Genomic DNA, 17671 nt, shown 5'->3' with positions numbered 1-17671 from the left:
AATTATCGTAAATCCTAATAACCCAAGCTAAGTTGCGCAACATGAATATAATAAAATATACAAGATATATATATATATATATATATATATATATATATATATATATATATATATATATATATATATATATATATATATATATATATATATATATATATATATATATAATATGACATACATCCACACACATGAATTAATTTTTTGTTTTTATAGATCGCTGCCTAGAACCGCCTCGGTATTCTCTAGACGCCGCTTAGACCGCTTAGGCGCTAGGCGCTAGTCTACCGCCCGACTAGCGCCTAGCGCCTACTGCAACCATGGTTTTAATATTATAATTGGTGCATTTTTATACCTTAAGTGGTGTGTTTTATTACAAATGTAGGTGCGGTTTAAGAGTGCAGTTGCATTTTGGGAATGGTTGTTAGTGGTGTGATTTGAACTACTAATAGGTGCATTTTAGTACGTTGAGTGGTGTGCTTTACTACATATGTTGGTGCATTTTATTTCACTAGGAATACTTTGGGTATGGTCCCCAATGGTGCGTTTTAATATTATAATTGGTGCATTTTTATAACTTTAGTGGTGTGTTTTATTACGAATGCAGGTTCGGTTTAAGAGTGCAGTTGCATTTTGGGTATGGTGGTTAGTGGTGTGATTTGAACTACTAACTGGTGCATTTTAGTAAGTTGAGTGGTGTGTTTTACTATGTATGTTGGTGCATTTTATTTAACTAGGAGTAGTTTGGGTATGGTCCCCAATGGTGTGTTTTAATATTATAACTGGTCCATTTTTTTTTTTACCTTGAGTGCAGTTGCATTTTGTGTATGGGGTTAGTGGTGTGATTTGAGCTGATAACTGGTGCATTTTAGTACGTGAGTAGTAAGTGTGTTCTAGAAAGTCTAATTTTGCAATTGTGCATAATCTGTGCATTCAACCAAAAACTAGCTTAGTAACAAACATAGTTGCTAACCAACATAGTCAAAGCTATTAACAGTCAAAAACTATCTAACAATTGTCCTAGCCATATCATAATGTCAACCAAAAACTATTGTCTAATAAATAATGTCAAAGTAGTCACCAACATATTACGCAATAACAAATTTTCCTTCAAAGTCAACCTTCTCGCCCAAACTCTACTGCTTGTTGTATGTTCTGTGCTCTGTGCTCATTCAAGCGCAGTCAAGTATTTCACTCTTAAAGCGTTCAATTGCTCCTTGTTTTCTTTTTCCAACCCACAGTTCCATAGGTCTGGTAATTGCCCTCTGGATGTTTCCATATGGCGCATGAGGAATACACTGCAATCAATCTTGTTGTTGTTATCCCCCCAAGCCATTCTCATTCTCTTCACTTTCAACTTTTCAATCTTCTTAGCTTTGTAAGTCGATTTCAAACCATTCAAGAACTTTGAAAGAAATGTTTGCTGCATACAATTAAAGGCATAAAAATTTTAGTGACTGAATAAAGTTTTTGTGTATGAAAAAATCAAGAGGTCGGTGTGTTAACAATCTCTTAGGCACAGCTACATATTTGTGTTTGGTTTTACAAACCGAAGATGAGTTGTATGTTGCTTCAAATCTCTCACACAGTGGGTCAAAATGAATTATGTAGTAGTGCCCAAATGCTATTATGGGAAAAAGAAACTATCACAGGAAAAAACATGTGTCAAAATATGCACCAAATAGTATAATGTACCAAGCAATCCCTAACACTTACGTGTTGAATGTTCTACCATCGGGTCTCCATTGCAAAGGAGTTGTCCACAAGGTAGCTGTCGATGAATTTCTTATACCTCTCACCCTCTTCTCCAATGGGATTCACAATTGTGTAGAGCTGCAATTTAAATGTTATTATTGTTAGAACTTGTAGTTTTTTAAGGATGTAATTACGTGGTAATAAAATGCACCAATATACATAGTAAAACACACCACTAAACGTAATAAAATGCACTAGTTATCAGCTCACATCACACCTGTAACCCTCATACACAAAATGCAACTGCACTCTTAAAACGCACCTACATTCATAATAAAACACACAACTCAATGTATAAAAATGCACCAGTTATCATAATAAAACACACCATTGACGACCATATGCAAACTACTCCTAATTATATATAATGCACCTACATGCGTAGTAAAACGCACCACTCAACGTACTAAAATGCACCAGTTCTCAGATCAAATCACACCAGTAAGGCAGTAACCACACATACCCAAAATGCAACCGCTATCTTAAAATACACCTACATTCATAATAAAACACACCACTCAAGGTATAAAAATGCACAGGTGGACAAATTAGAACACACCATTGGCCACCATACCCAAACTACACCTAGTTAAATAAAATGCACCTACATACATAGTAAAGCGCACCACTCAACGTACTAAAATGCACCAGTTCTCAAATCAAATCACACCAGTAACCACACATACCCAAAATGCAACTGCTATCTTAAAACGCACCTACATTCATAATAAACCCCATCACTCAACGTATAAAAGTGCACTAGTTATCATATTAAAACACACCACTTAACCACTATACGTCAAGTACACAGATACCATTGCAAATTACACTAATATTATGTCAAATATGAACCAGATTAATGTTGAAAACGCACAAACAACACAAATACGCATATTATTGCAAATTACAGTAATATTATCTCAAATATGAAATAGATTAATGTTGATAACGCACAAACAACACATTACGTGGTGCCTTAGTCTGAAGTGTAATAATAATTTGTTAATTTTTGCCCTATTTTTGAAATAATAGGTGTGTTTAGAGTGTGAGACTGTACCTTTGCGTGGTCGTTGAACAGGTTGGTTCTCCACTGTTGTTTTTTGTACCGGTAATCGAGTTGTTCATTTTTTGGCGACAGAGTTTTATCCCTTGCTAGTGACCGAGTTGTCTGGTGTGTAGACTTCAGTTGCTCTACGATCGTTGTCGTCTCTCGTCGTCTTCGTTGCTTGGAATGTCTTTCCTGGAGAGCTTCGCGGTTAATGGAGCGCCTTGGGATTGTGAACGAACATGTCGTGGTGAGTTGATTGCGGTTTTGAATCATAGTAAATTGACAAGTCTACCCCTCCTTCGCGTTAATAATGTTCAACGCGCTTTTTTATTTTAGATCAACGTGATGCATTGGATGAAATAATCTAATGGTGTAGAACAGGCCACACGACTGCACACAAGAGCAAGGCCACACCTGATGCCTCCATATATATATGTGTGTGTGTGTGTGTATAATTATAGGTTGGATGTTGCATATATTGTATAGCATATTATTACTATTATTAATATAATATATGAATATGTATTATTATTGTTATTATGAGTTCATTATATCACCATGTGAAACCATTCCTTCATTTCTCAACATTAAGGCCACTAATAGAAATTTAAAGACATAACCTCCCCCATCATTTCCCTTCTTAATCACCTTAAGTGGGAGATCACTCCATTCCCCCTCCATTGTTGCTTGGCCGAAAATTCCCCTCTCAAATTAAAAAAAAAAAAAGTCTTCCTCTTGTTGATTCTTCAAGTGTTGGAGCAAATTCTTGGTAAGGTGGTAGAGCAAACTACCCAAGAGTAAGGAATTTGAGAGAAAAAAACAAAGGATCCTAGCATACCAGGTAAATGGATTTGTTACCTTATGCCTTGCCCTTAAATTTTTATGTTTTAGTGTAAGGCTAAAACTTGTGTTCTTGAGTTGTGTAGAATTTTCATGATAGGAATTTCTACACCTAGTAGATTGTATGCATATGAAATTATAGTTATTTCTTGTTTTTAATTGTGAATACATGAAATTATGACTAGATGTCTATGGTTTGTATATTTAAAAAAAATAATAAATAAATAGTTTATTCTTTCGTACAACATGTATATACATATTTGATGAGTACGTAATTTCGTTATGTAAGTTTATTTTCGTATGTATATACATATATAAATGATGTGTATATGTTTCGTATATATGTATGATAAGTGCCAAAGATAACTAGGCTAAGGGTCTAAGTTGGGATCGATTAGAAATGAATTTGTGTCCTTTTGTGAATTATTTATGGCATTTCTAAACTCTAATGTGTCAATCAATTGCAAATTTCACTCTTGGCACAATTGGAATGACTTTGTAGGTTTTAGAGACGTAAATGAGAAGCATGTAAACTTGGCGAGAAAAGCAAAATGAAGGAGAAGAGACCAAAGGCGGGATCTGTCTGCTCCACGCGTGGACACCGCGTGGAGAAACTTCAGAGAGTTCCACGCCACTGATCCACGCGTGGACGACCCACTTCGAGGCTAATTAATCAAGGGCAATTTTGGGGAAGCTATTTAATGACTAAGTTAGGAAATTTTTAGCGAGTTCCTGGTTTTTACACATTTTTATCACTTATAATAGTAGAGAGAAGGTAGAGCTCAAGTTAGCTTGTGTAGAGAAATACTTGACATTCTTTTGCAAACTTTGTAAAGTCAATATACTTTCAAGCATTGATTTGAATTCTACTTTGATCTTGATTAGGTAATCACTACTTCTACTTCTACTATTGTAGCAATTTTAGATCTTCATTTCAATTTCAATTTGTGATTTTAGGTTTTTGTTCTTCAAATTGATGTGATGAGTGGGTAGATCTTAAATAGGGATTGAATTGTGAAATATCATGATGCTAAGTATAGATCTCTAATTCCTAGATTGGATTGTGTGGATTGGATTGATTGTTCTTGTTCATAATTGGTGAATTGTATGTATTCGTTGAGAATTGGCAACTCCTGAATTATTTAAGGTGATAAGCTAGGTAAGATATTTGCTAGCCTTATTGCAAGCTCCAATCAATTATGATTTCCTAATCTAGTATAAATAGGTAGGTGATTTAAGCCATGCGTTTGTGAAAATGTCTCTATGCCTCTAGGTTGCCTAAAAGCATTCCTAAGCTAGAGAGTTCCTAGTAGACCAAAGGGGGAAAGGTAATAGCATCACCTGAGAATAACCAACAACACAAGCCAACTCTCTTAAGCCCTAGTTACACGAGGAAGCATCATGATTGCACGCAATTCATTCCCTAGTTTTCATTAATTGATTTCATTCATTTAATTGCTTTGATTGTATTTGCAAATGTTAAACAACAACTATGTTTTTGTGTGTTCATGACATTACACTTGGCCTCTACACCATGATCTCCCTAAACTAGGAGCTAAGCAATACTCCCACTTTGACCTCCTTGTGAGACGATGTAACACCCCAATTTTCAACTCTTACATTTATTACAAATCAATAATAATACATTGCGGAAGCTTACATTTTATCAACAGAAAACTGGGTGCTACCACCACACCTAGAGTGAATTCTATCACCTCTTGACAAACTCCACTCTAAGTGCACAGGCTAAACTGCCGCTCAAAATCATTTCCACGTCTTTCAGACGAATTTGCAAATCTTCTCATTCCCAGGAATTTCATCATTTTCACGATACACGCGTGAATTTTCACAACCATACTTGACATCTTCACAATATCCCATTTCTCAGACATCACTCGACTAGTTTCTTGGAACTAGTATCATATATCTCATCATAGTCATTGATTCAACCATTACTTGTGAAAACTCGACTTAGTTTCATTTCAAAGTATGAGGCCTTATAGGAAATGTTGAATATTCCTTGTCGTTGACCGATTGAACCTGGAACATGGGCTTGCGGTCATTACCCAAGTTCTCTTCTCGGTCCCTTGGACGATGGTTCATTAGAATGGCCCCTAGTGTGGCCCCGCCTAGGTCCATTAAAATGACACCAACCCGGAGACGACGGAGTCAATACGCTTAAGTGTGCACACCCCCACAGTCTAGCCATACATGAGTGACGTAGAGACTCGGCGAATAGACTTCGCCTAAGTACGAATACAACCGTACATATTTCAATGACAACCTTCGGTAATTATAGCCCGAGGTAAAAAGACAACAAGGTCCTCGTAACTCCTTGAAACTAAGGTTTTATTCATTTTAACATCATTTTCTCATCATTCCAGTAAGGTACACGCTCACTAAAAATGGTATTTTCCTTTTTAAAATAAGGTTTTGACAACCTGCATACCAAAATATCATATGTTTTTCAACGTAAGTTTTCATAAACATTTCTAGTAGCCCAAAGGCTTTTCAAGCATAGCTCAAGTACGAGCAAAATTTGGAAGAAAACACAGTTGAGAAAATACTGAACACAAGCTGGTCACTCATCGGATACTTATATATTTTCTACTAACACTACATATATCCATTCCCAATACTTATTCCTTATCCTGAACTTCAGTCCATCTTACAATTCAATCATCATCGGTAATCCATAATCATGGTTCCACCATTAACTAATAATAGATAGTTATCCTTGTCACTATCGACATCAACAACTTCCACCATGGTCAACACCATTATAACTTAAGGAAATCACACATCTATAATCGATACTTAGTCACCCATAATCCAACAATTAACCTTAATCACTCTTAAGCATTAATTATTGTCATTAGTAACTACTAACCTTGTAATCCATCATCGACAACAAGTCAACAACATTATAACATCATTATCAAGTCATCGAAAGCATTAACACCATTATTAACCATAATCCATAATTATCCATTAATCTAAACCATTAATTCATAATCACCAATTCATAACTCATGTACCATAATTATAGCATTATATATCACCACCATAATTATAATTCAACATCTTAGCTCAACAACATAATGACATCACCATCATCAATAACGTTATCCATCATTCCATCATCCTCATTTAATTCCATCATTAATCCAATCTTTAATCATAATCCTTATAAGCTCATAATCTTCATAACTTTCCTTATTTATTAATAAAAATAATAGTTCCTAATCACCATTTTAATCACTAATCACCACCCTTAACCATAATTCATAATTGATTTCCACCTTAAATCAATAAACCATAACCCATATGCATAATTACCCTCATTAGTCTTAACCCATCAATATTGTAATCCTTACTTATTTATGATGCCCGTAACTCATATTTAGTCCACAATTTCTCACCTTCAACAACTTACCCATCTATACTTAACATAAATCTTTAGTCCTAGTCCAACATTATCCTCATCACTAGGCTTCAACGTGAACCAAATCACCATAATTAATCATTAAGTACTCTTAATCATCACCTTAATCCACCATCATTAATTAACAAAATTCATTATGGCCCATAAATCACCATTAAACTTTAAGTACCCCTTAAATCCATCGTTAATATACTCATAAGCTATTAATCATCCAAGAACCACCATCTCATAATCTATTTGTCAACATCCATATTCATAACAACTTTAACAACACCATTAATGAGAACTCACCAACACAACATTTTGTACATATATATTATATAAAATACAATTACATATATATTATACATACCACATGTACATAACAATTTTACTTAGATCTCATCATATTTCAACCAAACAATCAATTATCCAATTTCAAGTGACTAAACCGACTTAAGGGATTCCTTACCTTCCGGGAGTGTACTAATACCGTAGGATGAATCTTGAGTCTTTTCCCCAAATTTCACCTTAAAACCCTAAGATTCCACCAACAACATAACACAATATTTAAGAAATCTTAACTTCGATTCATGTTCTAGGAGGAAAAATAAAGCTATTTACCGAATATAATTGAAGTTTTACCGAATAGTTTGAGAGATCTATGAAGGACTTGGCTATGGAAGCTAGCTTTAATGGAGGAAAAATGGTGAAGATCACTCTCTCTCTCTCTCTCTCCCTCTCTCTCTCTCTCTCTTTCTCTCTCTCTTTCTCACGAAATTGAAATGGGAATGAAGAAATGAAATTTCCTTCATATATCTTATCCCATATATATATACATACGTAATATGATATATATATAATAATAATAATAATAATAATAATAATAATAATAATAATAATAATAATAATAAATAAAATATGGGATGCTTATCCAAACTCATCTCTTAAAATTAATATTTTAATTACATGGTAAAACTTGTGACACTTGTCACAACCTTGTGGTTCCAAAAATAAAAATCTTCCAACTTATCAGTTGTGGTCCAAACAGATAAAGTTTCGGTGGAAAATAATTTAAATAGGAAGAATTTTGAAACCAAAAATTTATCCCAGACTAAACCTCAAAATTGGGCTAGGTTCGGTACACCGCGAAATATAGCGATGCTACGTTCACACCTATAAAAATCATTTTGAAGTATCGGGAGATCATAACTCATGTATGTCAATACCTTAGGATAAAATAATAATGTTAATAAAATACGGGGTATTACAGACGATAACACCCAAGAGCAACACCACACACACTCTTTTGATTGCTTTGCACAAACGAACCACGCAAACATTAATCAATGTATAATCTATTGCAAATTATATAAATTATATGTGTATGTTTTAAGTACCTATGAATACTTGATTGGTGTAGTTAAATAAATGAATTTTGGTATGTGTACATATTATTGTTGTAGTATAAAATTACATTATTCATATATATACTATTTGCTATTTTATATAATATAATACGGTAGTATATACGTGTATTTGCGTGTATGTGTATATGTATGTATGTATGTATAATGTATGTATGTATGTATGTATGTATGCAGAGACGGATCCAGCAGGGCAACTACCCCCACTCACCCCACCCCCACCCCCACCCCCTATATAGCCCTTGTATATATATATATATATATGTATGTGTATGTATAGTACATTTTTAGATATAAGTATATGAAAAAAGATATAAGGGAACAATTGGTTAATGGGCTGAGATGATGGGTGTTTGCCTTTATGAAGGAAAGGGCGAGGGTTTGACTCTGTTGAGTAACAGTTATGATCATAATTGCACCTTTATCAACCCTTTTCCCATCCCCTTATGAAGCTTTGTATATATTCATTTCTTCAAAGTTTTTTTCATTCCCTTTATGTATATAATAATTAGATGTGTAATTTATAATGTATTTTTTATTTGAATTATTTTATCAAATTAATTATGTTTCTGTTAAGAATATATTGTAATTGTTTTCATGAACCAAAAATGTAATATTAGACCCCCCCCCTCCCAATTTTATTTTGAGTCTAGTTTAGGATTACGTCAAGTACAAGCCTAGTCGATTAAGTGGAAATTACTAGAGTATAAATTTTAAATTTATACTTGTAAGTCGTTCTCTTCCACTTTACAATTGAGAAGAATTTTGGAGATTGATCAAGCCAATGGACATCCGGAACGTGACAACATGGTTCGAATTGCAAGAATTAATTCTTTGAAGAATTAATTAATTCAAGATGAGGATGTTGCAATTAAAAGTCAAATTGAATTCACAAATTTTTAGAGGCTAACTCATGCAAAGGAATTATTTTTGGAGATGAGGATGATCTCTTGGAGCAAAATGGTGTGACCAACTTTGAGTAAGTTGACCGTGTGGAAAAATCAAGTGGAGGATGACTTGCTTTAATTTATTTGGTGATGAGGATGCCTAGCAACATTTAAAGAAGAGGATGACTTAGCCTTTGGAAGTCAAATTGAGGATGAGGATGACTTAGCCTTTGGAAATTAAATATGAGGATGAGGATGACTTGGTTTCAAAGCTAAATAAAGATCCATGCAAAAAGGTCAACCACATTAATTGATGGAGAGGATGACCGTGACTTCAAAGCTCAAAGAGGATGACTTGTCTTTTTGGAATATCAAAGTTGGGGATGAGGATGACCTACCTATTATTTCATGAAAGGAAGAAGAATTACGAATCATCCAAGGGGGGAGGAATAAAATTAATTTTGAGGCTAAGTGTGGCGTGATCAAATAAATAGGATGACCTATTTATTTCAAAAGGAGTCCAACACTGCCACAACACTTCTAAAAAGAGAAATATTATTTTTCCTAAATATGGCATGAGGATAACTCCAAAAGGTGATTTCAAATGTTCTTGCTACATGGAGCTGAAGATCATTATGAGAAAGTAAGTGTATTTTTCGGAAGCATTAATTATGCTCAAGCAAGAGTCACCAAACAGATATATCTCAGAGCAACTTGGCTTATGGATTATGAACAAAGTCAAGTGTTCACATTATCAAAGTCAAGGATGGATGGCTACAAGTTACAAGGAAAATTATGTCAGTGATTGAAGAAGAACGTTGGAGGATTATCAGAAGCAAATATTCAAATTCATCTGACAGAGCCATCAAAGTTGACAAAGACCATCTGAAGGCATTTAATGCTCTGAAGAATCATAACGGGCTAAAAGCTAATTTAGCTATATAAACCCAAGAAGACTTGATGATAAGAAGGTACTTGTACAGAGCTTGAGAAGGGGAGTTACAAGGGAAATATTAGCACTGAATACACAACAAGTGATATTAGTTTAAGCAAGTGCTAAGTATTGAGCAAAACACGAGAGAAAATCAAGCCTTAAAAAGAAATACTTTTATTTCTTGAAAGAAACTGTAGGAGTATAGCTTTGTGCAAAACACTTGGTTGAATAGCTTTGTGAGAATTACTCGGAGGAGTGCAACTTTGTGCAAAACACTCGTGGAGACTAAGTGTAGTTGGGTGCAAGACGCTCGTGAACGTAGCTACGTGCAAGACGTTCGGGTTTGAGTGTAGCTGTGTGCAAAGGGCATTCGGAGTAGCAGAGTGCTAGAAGGGCACTGATTCACTATTGTATCTGGGTGATTGAAGATAGTGGAATCTCTCCTTGGAGGAAGGAGAAAGTGGAGTAGGAGGATTACATCATCTCCGAACCACTATAAATCCCTGTGTCCATTTACTTTATATGCTTACTTATCTGAATGCATATTTATCTTCTGATCATCACATGCACACTTTGTCACATTAATTATTATTGCACATTGATTCATGTGACATCATATTTGCATGCAAGACTTATCTTCAACTCAACCTCATCCTGCATGCCAAGCTTATTTGTTGTTATGCTACGAACCCAACTATTCACTGTTTATATTATCTGATCTGGGTTTGATAGTTCCTACGTCCGCATGCGAGCCAAACTTTACATACTTGTTATTTGACTTATTCCAGAGGTTTCTAACGTGTTGCATGTCGTGAAACTCTTTATTTTTACGTAACTTTGTTTATAGCACTTTACCGTATTATTATTTCCGCTGTGCAATTCAAGTTGAATTTATTCACTTGGATTCCCTTTGTTAAAGTGTTATAATATTTTTGAAAGTTAGACAAGTCTATTCACCCCCCCTCTAGACTTTTCCCGACCCTATCGGGACCAACAAGTGGTATCAGAGCAGTTGTCTATTTGAGTCAAATCTTGACTGCTAGACAGATCTCAAACCTTCAAAATGAAGAGAGACTTGGCTCCTAACCTATTATTTTCATTAGATAAATTTGATGATTGGAAAATCTGTATGCAGATTCATTTGTCCGCACTACACGATGAAATGTGGGAAGTCATTACCGACAGACCGATCAAAATCTTAAAGATCAATACTGCTGTAGCACAAACGAGTACAACACCACAGTACATTCCTAAACCCAAAGAGGAATGGGGTCCAGAGGATCGTACACGAAATAACTTGGACAACATTGCCAAGGATATTTTGTTCAAAGCCATTGATGATGCAACATTCCCGAAGGTCCGAAAAATGCAAAACGGCGAAAGAAGTTTGGGAAGTTCTTGTCAAGTCGGCGAAATAGATGAACAAGAGAAGGACGATAAGCTTACCATAGCATTAAAGAAATTTGAGGATTTCAAAATGCTAAGTGGTGAATCTATTGCCGACATGGAAGCAAGACTTATTAAAATCTTGGGAGAAATTACCGATCTAGGCAAAGAGATTGATCAAAAGGAGATATCACTCAAAATCCTACGTGGATTACCATCAAATTGGGATATGAAAGTCACGGCCATGAGAGATCATAGAGATCTAAAAGCGTTGTCAACCGACAAACTTTTTAGTGACTTGAAGGCCTACGAATTCGAAATGAAGTCAAGGATGGAAGAAGAGCGTGAAGAGAAAAATGCCGCACTCGTTGTCGAACAACCATCCACGTCAAGGTCAGTTGAAAATAGTGAATTATTATCTGACGAAAATTTTGCTCTGTTTGTTAGAAAATTTAAAAAAAAAATTATGAGGAAGAAAAATAGAAGCTCAATGAGAAGACCCAGACGAAGCAACCCGGAAGAAGCTTCGAATTTATGCTACAATTGCAGAAAGCCTGGACACTTTATGGCTGAGTGTCCCTATCCCATGGTGAGCAAAAATCAAAATGATATTGTGCAGGAAAAGGCTAAGACAAAGGACAAAAGATTCAAAAAGGATAAAAGGAAAGCCTTGATTAGTGATCCCTTGGAAACAAGCATGTCAGAAGAATCTTCAAATGATGAAAGTGACAACTCCAAGGATGACAATGCATTATTTTGCATGAGTATCTCAAATGAGTCAACCTGTGAGGACAAATGCTTAATGGCGCACAATTTGGAGGAAGAAGATGAGGTAACATCTAAATCTTTTAATTCTGTGAGTTCTACTTTTTCGAAAGAGTCTATCTCTCATTTAACAAGGGAATGTCAAACCATAATGGACACTCACTCTCAACTCGAAGAGCGCAATAAATTTTTGATTCTTGAAAAAAGATGAAATAAATGAAAAATTGCAAAATGCTCTATCCGAGGTGAAAGAATTGAATGCCAAAATTATTTGTCTTCAAGAAGAGTGTAAATCAAGGGAAGTGAGAGAACACAACCTAAGGGATGTTATTGCAACATTTACTCATTCGTCTAAAATAATGGACAAAACCGGACTTGGTTATAATCCGTCGTGTTCTCAAGCCTCTATCAAGTTGACCAATTCTACTACTACTTTAAATAATAAATTTCCTGTGATAAAATTTGTTAAAAGTCAAGATAGCACAATGAGACAAGGAATTGGGTATCAAACAACTGCCAAAAATAGCACTGTACGACCGAATGCTCAAAGACACAATTTTTCGCCAAATCAGTTTGTTAAAAGACATGGATTTAATTATTCAAAAAGATAATCCAATGAATTAAGTGCAAAAAGACCACATTAGAAAATGGGAAAATTTCCAAACAGTGGAGTTAGAAGATTTTATCCTACTGAGTCATATTGGTTTGAAAATATTAAACCTTGGACTAGATCGAGAGTTAATAATGAGGATTGATTAATCTGACGTGAATAGGTCAGAGAATAGTTACAAAGATAACATAAGACTGCTATACTAGAGTCCTAGTATAACACAAACATATAAGTCCTAATACTCCCCCTCAAGCACAAGGTGGAGTAACATTGAGCTTGCTACGAAGAAACTCAAAACGTAAACTAGATAACGGTTTAGTAAAAATATCAGCCAGTTGATCCTTCGTTGATATGAAATTAACCAGCAACTCCTTCTTCGCGACTTTATCACGAACAAAGTGATAATCGATCTCTACGTCTTTCGTCCGAGCATGAAACACCGGATTTGCACATAAGTAAGTCGCACCAAGATTGTCACACCACAGCCGGGGTGGTGAAGGTGGCGGCAGCCCAAGCTCGGTCAGAAGAGAAACTAGCCACGTAACCTCAGCAGACACATCAGCTAAGGCTTTGTATTCAGCTTCAGTCGAAGAACGAGCCACCGTGCGTTGCTTTCGACAAACCCAGGAAACCAAATTGCGACCCAAGAACATTGTAAAGCCACTGGTAGACTTGCGATCAGTCGGATCACCAGCCCAGTCAGAGTCCGAGAAAGCATGAATATCGGACGAAGAAGACTTGGACAGCTGCAAACCAAACTGCAATGTACCTTTAACATAGCGGAGAACACGCTTGAGCATCACCCAATGCTCAGTAGTGGGAGCATGCATGTGCTGACACATCTTGTTGACTGCAAAAGATAAATCCGGACGAGTCACGGTCAAATACTGCAGCGCGCCAGCCAAACTTCGATAATGCGTGGGATCAGCATAAGGAGTAGAAGCTCTGTCAATCACACGAGCTGAGGAGACCGGAGTCGCAAGCGCCTTACAGTCAACCATTCCAACACGCTTCAGAATGTCTGTCATATACCGCTGCTGAGATAAAAGAATACCACCCGAAACCGATATAGTCTCAATGCCAAGAAAGAAAGATGGAGAACCCATGTCTCTGATCTTAAACTCAGTCCCCATCTTCGCAACCAAACTTGAAACCGAAGCAAGATCAGACCCCATCTTCGCAACCAAACTTGAAACCGAAGCAAGATCAGACCCCATAACAAGGATGTCATCAACATACACAAGCAGGTACAACTGAATGACACCACGAGAATAGATAAACAGCGAGACATCGGTCTTGGATGGAGTAAAGCCAACGGAAACCAGGAAAGCATGCAGGCGATCAAACCAGGCTCGAGGAGCTTGCTTGAGGCCATACAAAGACCGCTGTAACCGACAGACATGATCAGGAGAGTCCTTTGCTTCATAACCAGGAGGCTGCCGCATAAAAACTGTCTCGGCTAAATGACCATTGAGAAAGGCGTTATGGACATCCAACTGCCGAACAGACCATCCACGCGACACAGCCAAAGAGAGTAAGAGACGCACAGTAGTCGGTTTGACCACCGGACTGAAAGTCTCGAAAAAATCCTGTCTAGCCACCTGATTAAAACCTTTGGCCACCAACCGCGCCTTATGCCGCTCCACAGATCCATCAGCCTTCCGTTTAGTACGGAAGACCCACTTGCAACCGACAACATTCATACCAGGCTCAAAAGGAACCAACTCCCAGGTCTGATTCTGCAGCAGGGCGTTGAACTCAAGATCCATGGCCTCACGCCATTCAGGGTATTGAACCGCCTGTGAAAAACATGTAGGCTCCGGAACAGCAGCTTGGGAGACTAAGGCAACCATCTTAGACCCTTGAGAGCGACTACGTGTAGCCATCACATGAGTCCGAATCAAAGGGCGCTTAACACGACGACCACGAGCAGGGCGAACAACAGGCTGGGCCTGATCAGACACAGTATGAGACGTGGATGACTCAGCAGAAACAGTAGGCGAGGGCACCAAATCAGGCAGTCGCGGTACTGGTAAAGCAGACGAGGACTGCGAAGAGGGCACAGTCACACGCCCAACACCCCACGACTCACCTACAGAAGAAGGAACACCCTGCACAGAGACAGCTGAAGCAAACGGATAAATAGTCTCATCGAATCGCACATGGCGACAGATAAAGACTTTGTTAGTATTCAAGTCCAAACAGCGATAGCCACGAAACGAAGGAGGATAACCAAGAAACACACAAGACGCAGAACGAAACTGTAACTTATTTTTATTGTAAGGACGCAACAGCGGAAAGCAAAGACAACCAAAGACCCTCAAGAACGAATAGGAAGGAGGAGAACGATGAACACGAAAATGCGGAGTGTCATTCTGTAAGACACGAGTAGGCATTTTGTTAATCAGATAAACCGCAGTCTCGAAGGCATAGTCCCAATACCGAGTTGGAACCGAGGCTTGAGCCATGAGTGCAAGACCGGTTTCAACAATATGGCGATGACGCCGCTCTACCCTACCGTTTTGCTCGTGAGTATAGGCACACGATTGACGATGATTAATACCAAGAGCAGACAAACGATTGTGTAATTTTTTATATTCTCCCCCTAAATCCGACTGTATAGAAATAATTTTGCGATTAAAGGTACGCTCAACGAGACTATGAAAATGCTCAAAGATAGCATATAAATCTGTTTTGGCACGCATAGGGAAAAACCACACGTAACGAGTAAAGTCATCCACGAATAAAACAAAATACTTGTTACCAGTAAAAGAAATAATAGGCGCCAGGCCCCAAATATCAGTATACAAGAGTTCTAAAACATGAGTAGTAGACGACTCAACTCGTGACAGAGGGAATCGAGAAGATTTCCCTAACTGACACGCTGGACAAACAANCGCAACCAAACTTGAAACCGAAGCAAGATCAGACCCCATAACAAGGATGTCATCAACATACACAAGCAGGTACAACTGAATGACACCACGAGAATAGATAAACAGCGAGACATCGGTCTTGGATGGAGTAAAGCCAACGGAAACCAGGAAAGCATGCAGGCGATCAAACCAGGCTCGAGGAGCTTGCTTGAGGCCATACAAAGACCGCTGTAACCGACAGACATGATCAGGAGAGTCCTTTGCTTCATAACCAGGAGGCTGCCGCATAAAAACTGTCTCGGCTAAATGACCATTGAGAAAGGCGTTATGGACATCCAACTGCCGAACAGACCATCCACGCGACACAGCCAAAGAGAGTAAGAGACGCACAGTAGTCGGTTTGACCACCGGACTGAAAGTCTCGAAAAAATCCTGTCTAGCCACCTGATTAAAACCTTTGGCCACCAACCGCGCCTTATGCCGCTCCACAGATCCATCAGCCTTCCGTTTAGTACGGAAGACCCACTTGCAACCGACAACATTCATACCAGGCTCAAAAGGAACCAACTCCCAGGTCTGATTCTGCAGCAGGGCGTTGAACTCAAGATCCATGGCCTCACGCCATTCAGGGTATTGAACCGCCTGTGAAAAACATGTAGGCTCCGGAACAGCAGCTTGGGAGACTAAGGCAACCATCTTAGACCCTTGAGAGCGACTACGTGTAGCCATCACATGAGTCCGAATCAAAGGGCGCTTAACACGACGACCACGAGCAGGGCGAACAACAGGCTGGGCCTGATCAGACACAGTATGAGACGTGGATGACTCAGCAGAAACAGTAGGCGAGGGCACCAAATCAGGCAGTCGCGGTACTGGTAAAGCAGACGAGGACTGCGAAGAGGGCACAGTCACACGCCCAACACCCCACGACTCACCTACAGAAGAAGGAACACCCTGCACAGAGACAGCTGAAGCAAACGGATAAATAGTCTCATCGAATCGCACATGGCGACAGATAAAGACTTTGTTAGTATTCAAGTCCAAACAGCGATAGCCACGAAACGAAGGAGGATAACCAAGAAACACACAAGACGCAGAACGAAACTGTAACTTATTTTTATTGTAAGGACGCAACAGCGGAAAGCAAAGACAACCAAAGACCCTCAAGAACGAATAGGAAGGAGGAGAACGATGAACACGAAAATGCGGAGTGTCATTCTGTAAGACACGAGTAGGCATTTTGTTAATCAGATAAACCGCAGTCTCGAAGGCATAGTCCCAATACCGAGTTGGAACCGAGGCTTGAGCCATGAGTGCAAGACCGGTTTCAACAATATGGCGATGACGCCGCTCTACCCTACCGTTTTGCTCGTGAGTATAGGCACACGATTGACGATGATTAATACCAAGAGCAGACAAACGATTGTGTAATTTTTTATATTCTCCCCCTAAATCCGACTGTATAGAAATAATTTTGCGATTAAAGGTACGCTCAACGAGACTATGAAAATGCTCAAAGATAGCATATAAATCTGTTTTGGCACGCATAGGGAAAAACCACACGTAACGAGTAAAGTCATCCACGAATAAAACAAAATACTTGTTACCAGTAAAAGAAATAATAGGCGCCAGGCCCCAAATATCAGTATACAAGAGTTCTAAAACATGAGTAGTAGACGACTCAACTCGTGACAGAGGGAATCGAGAAGATTTCCCTAACTG

Source organism: Ipomoea triloba, chromosome 11 (assembly GCF_003576645.1).
Source record: "Ipomoea triloba cultivar NCNSP0323 chromosome 11, ASM357664v1".
Classification (NCBI taxonomy): Eukaryota; Viridiplantae; Streptophyta; class Magnoliopsida; order Solanales; family Convolvulaceae; genus Ipomoea; species Ipomoea triloba.
The sequence above is the reverse complement of the archived record's forward strand: the minus strand, read 5'-3'. Positions refer to the sequence as shown.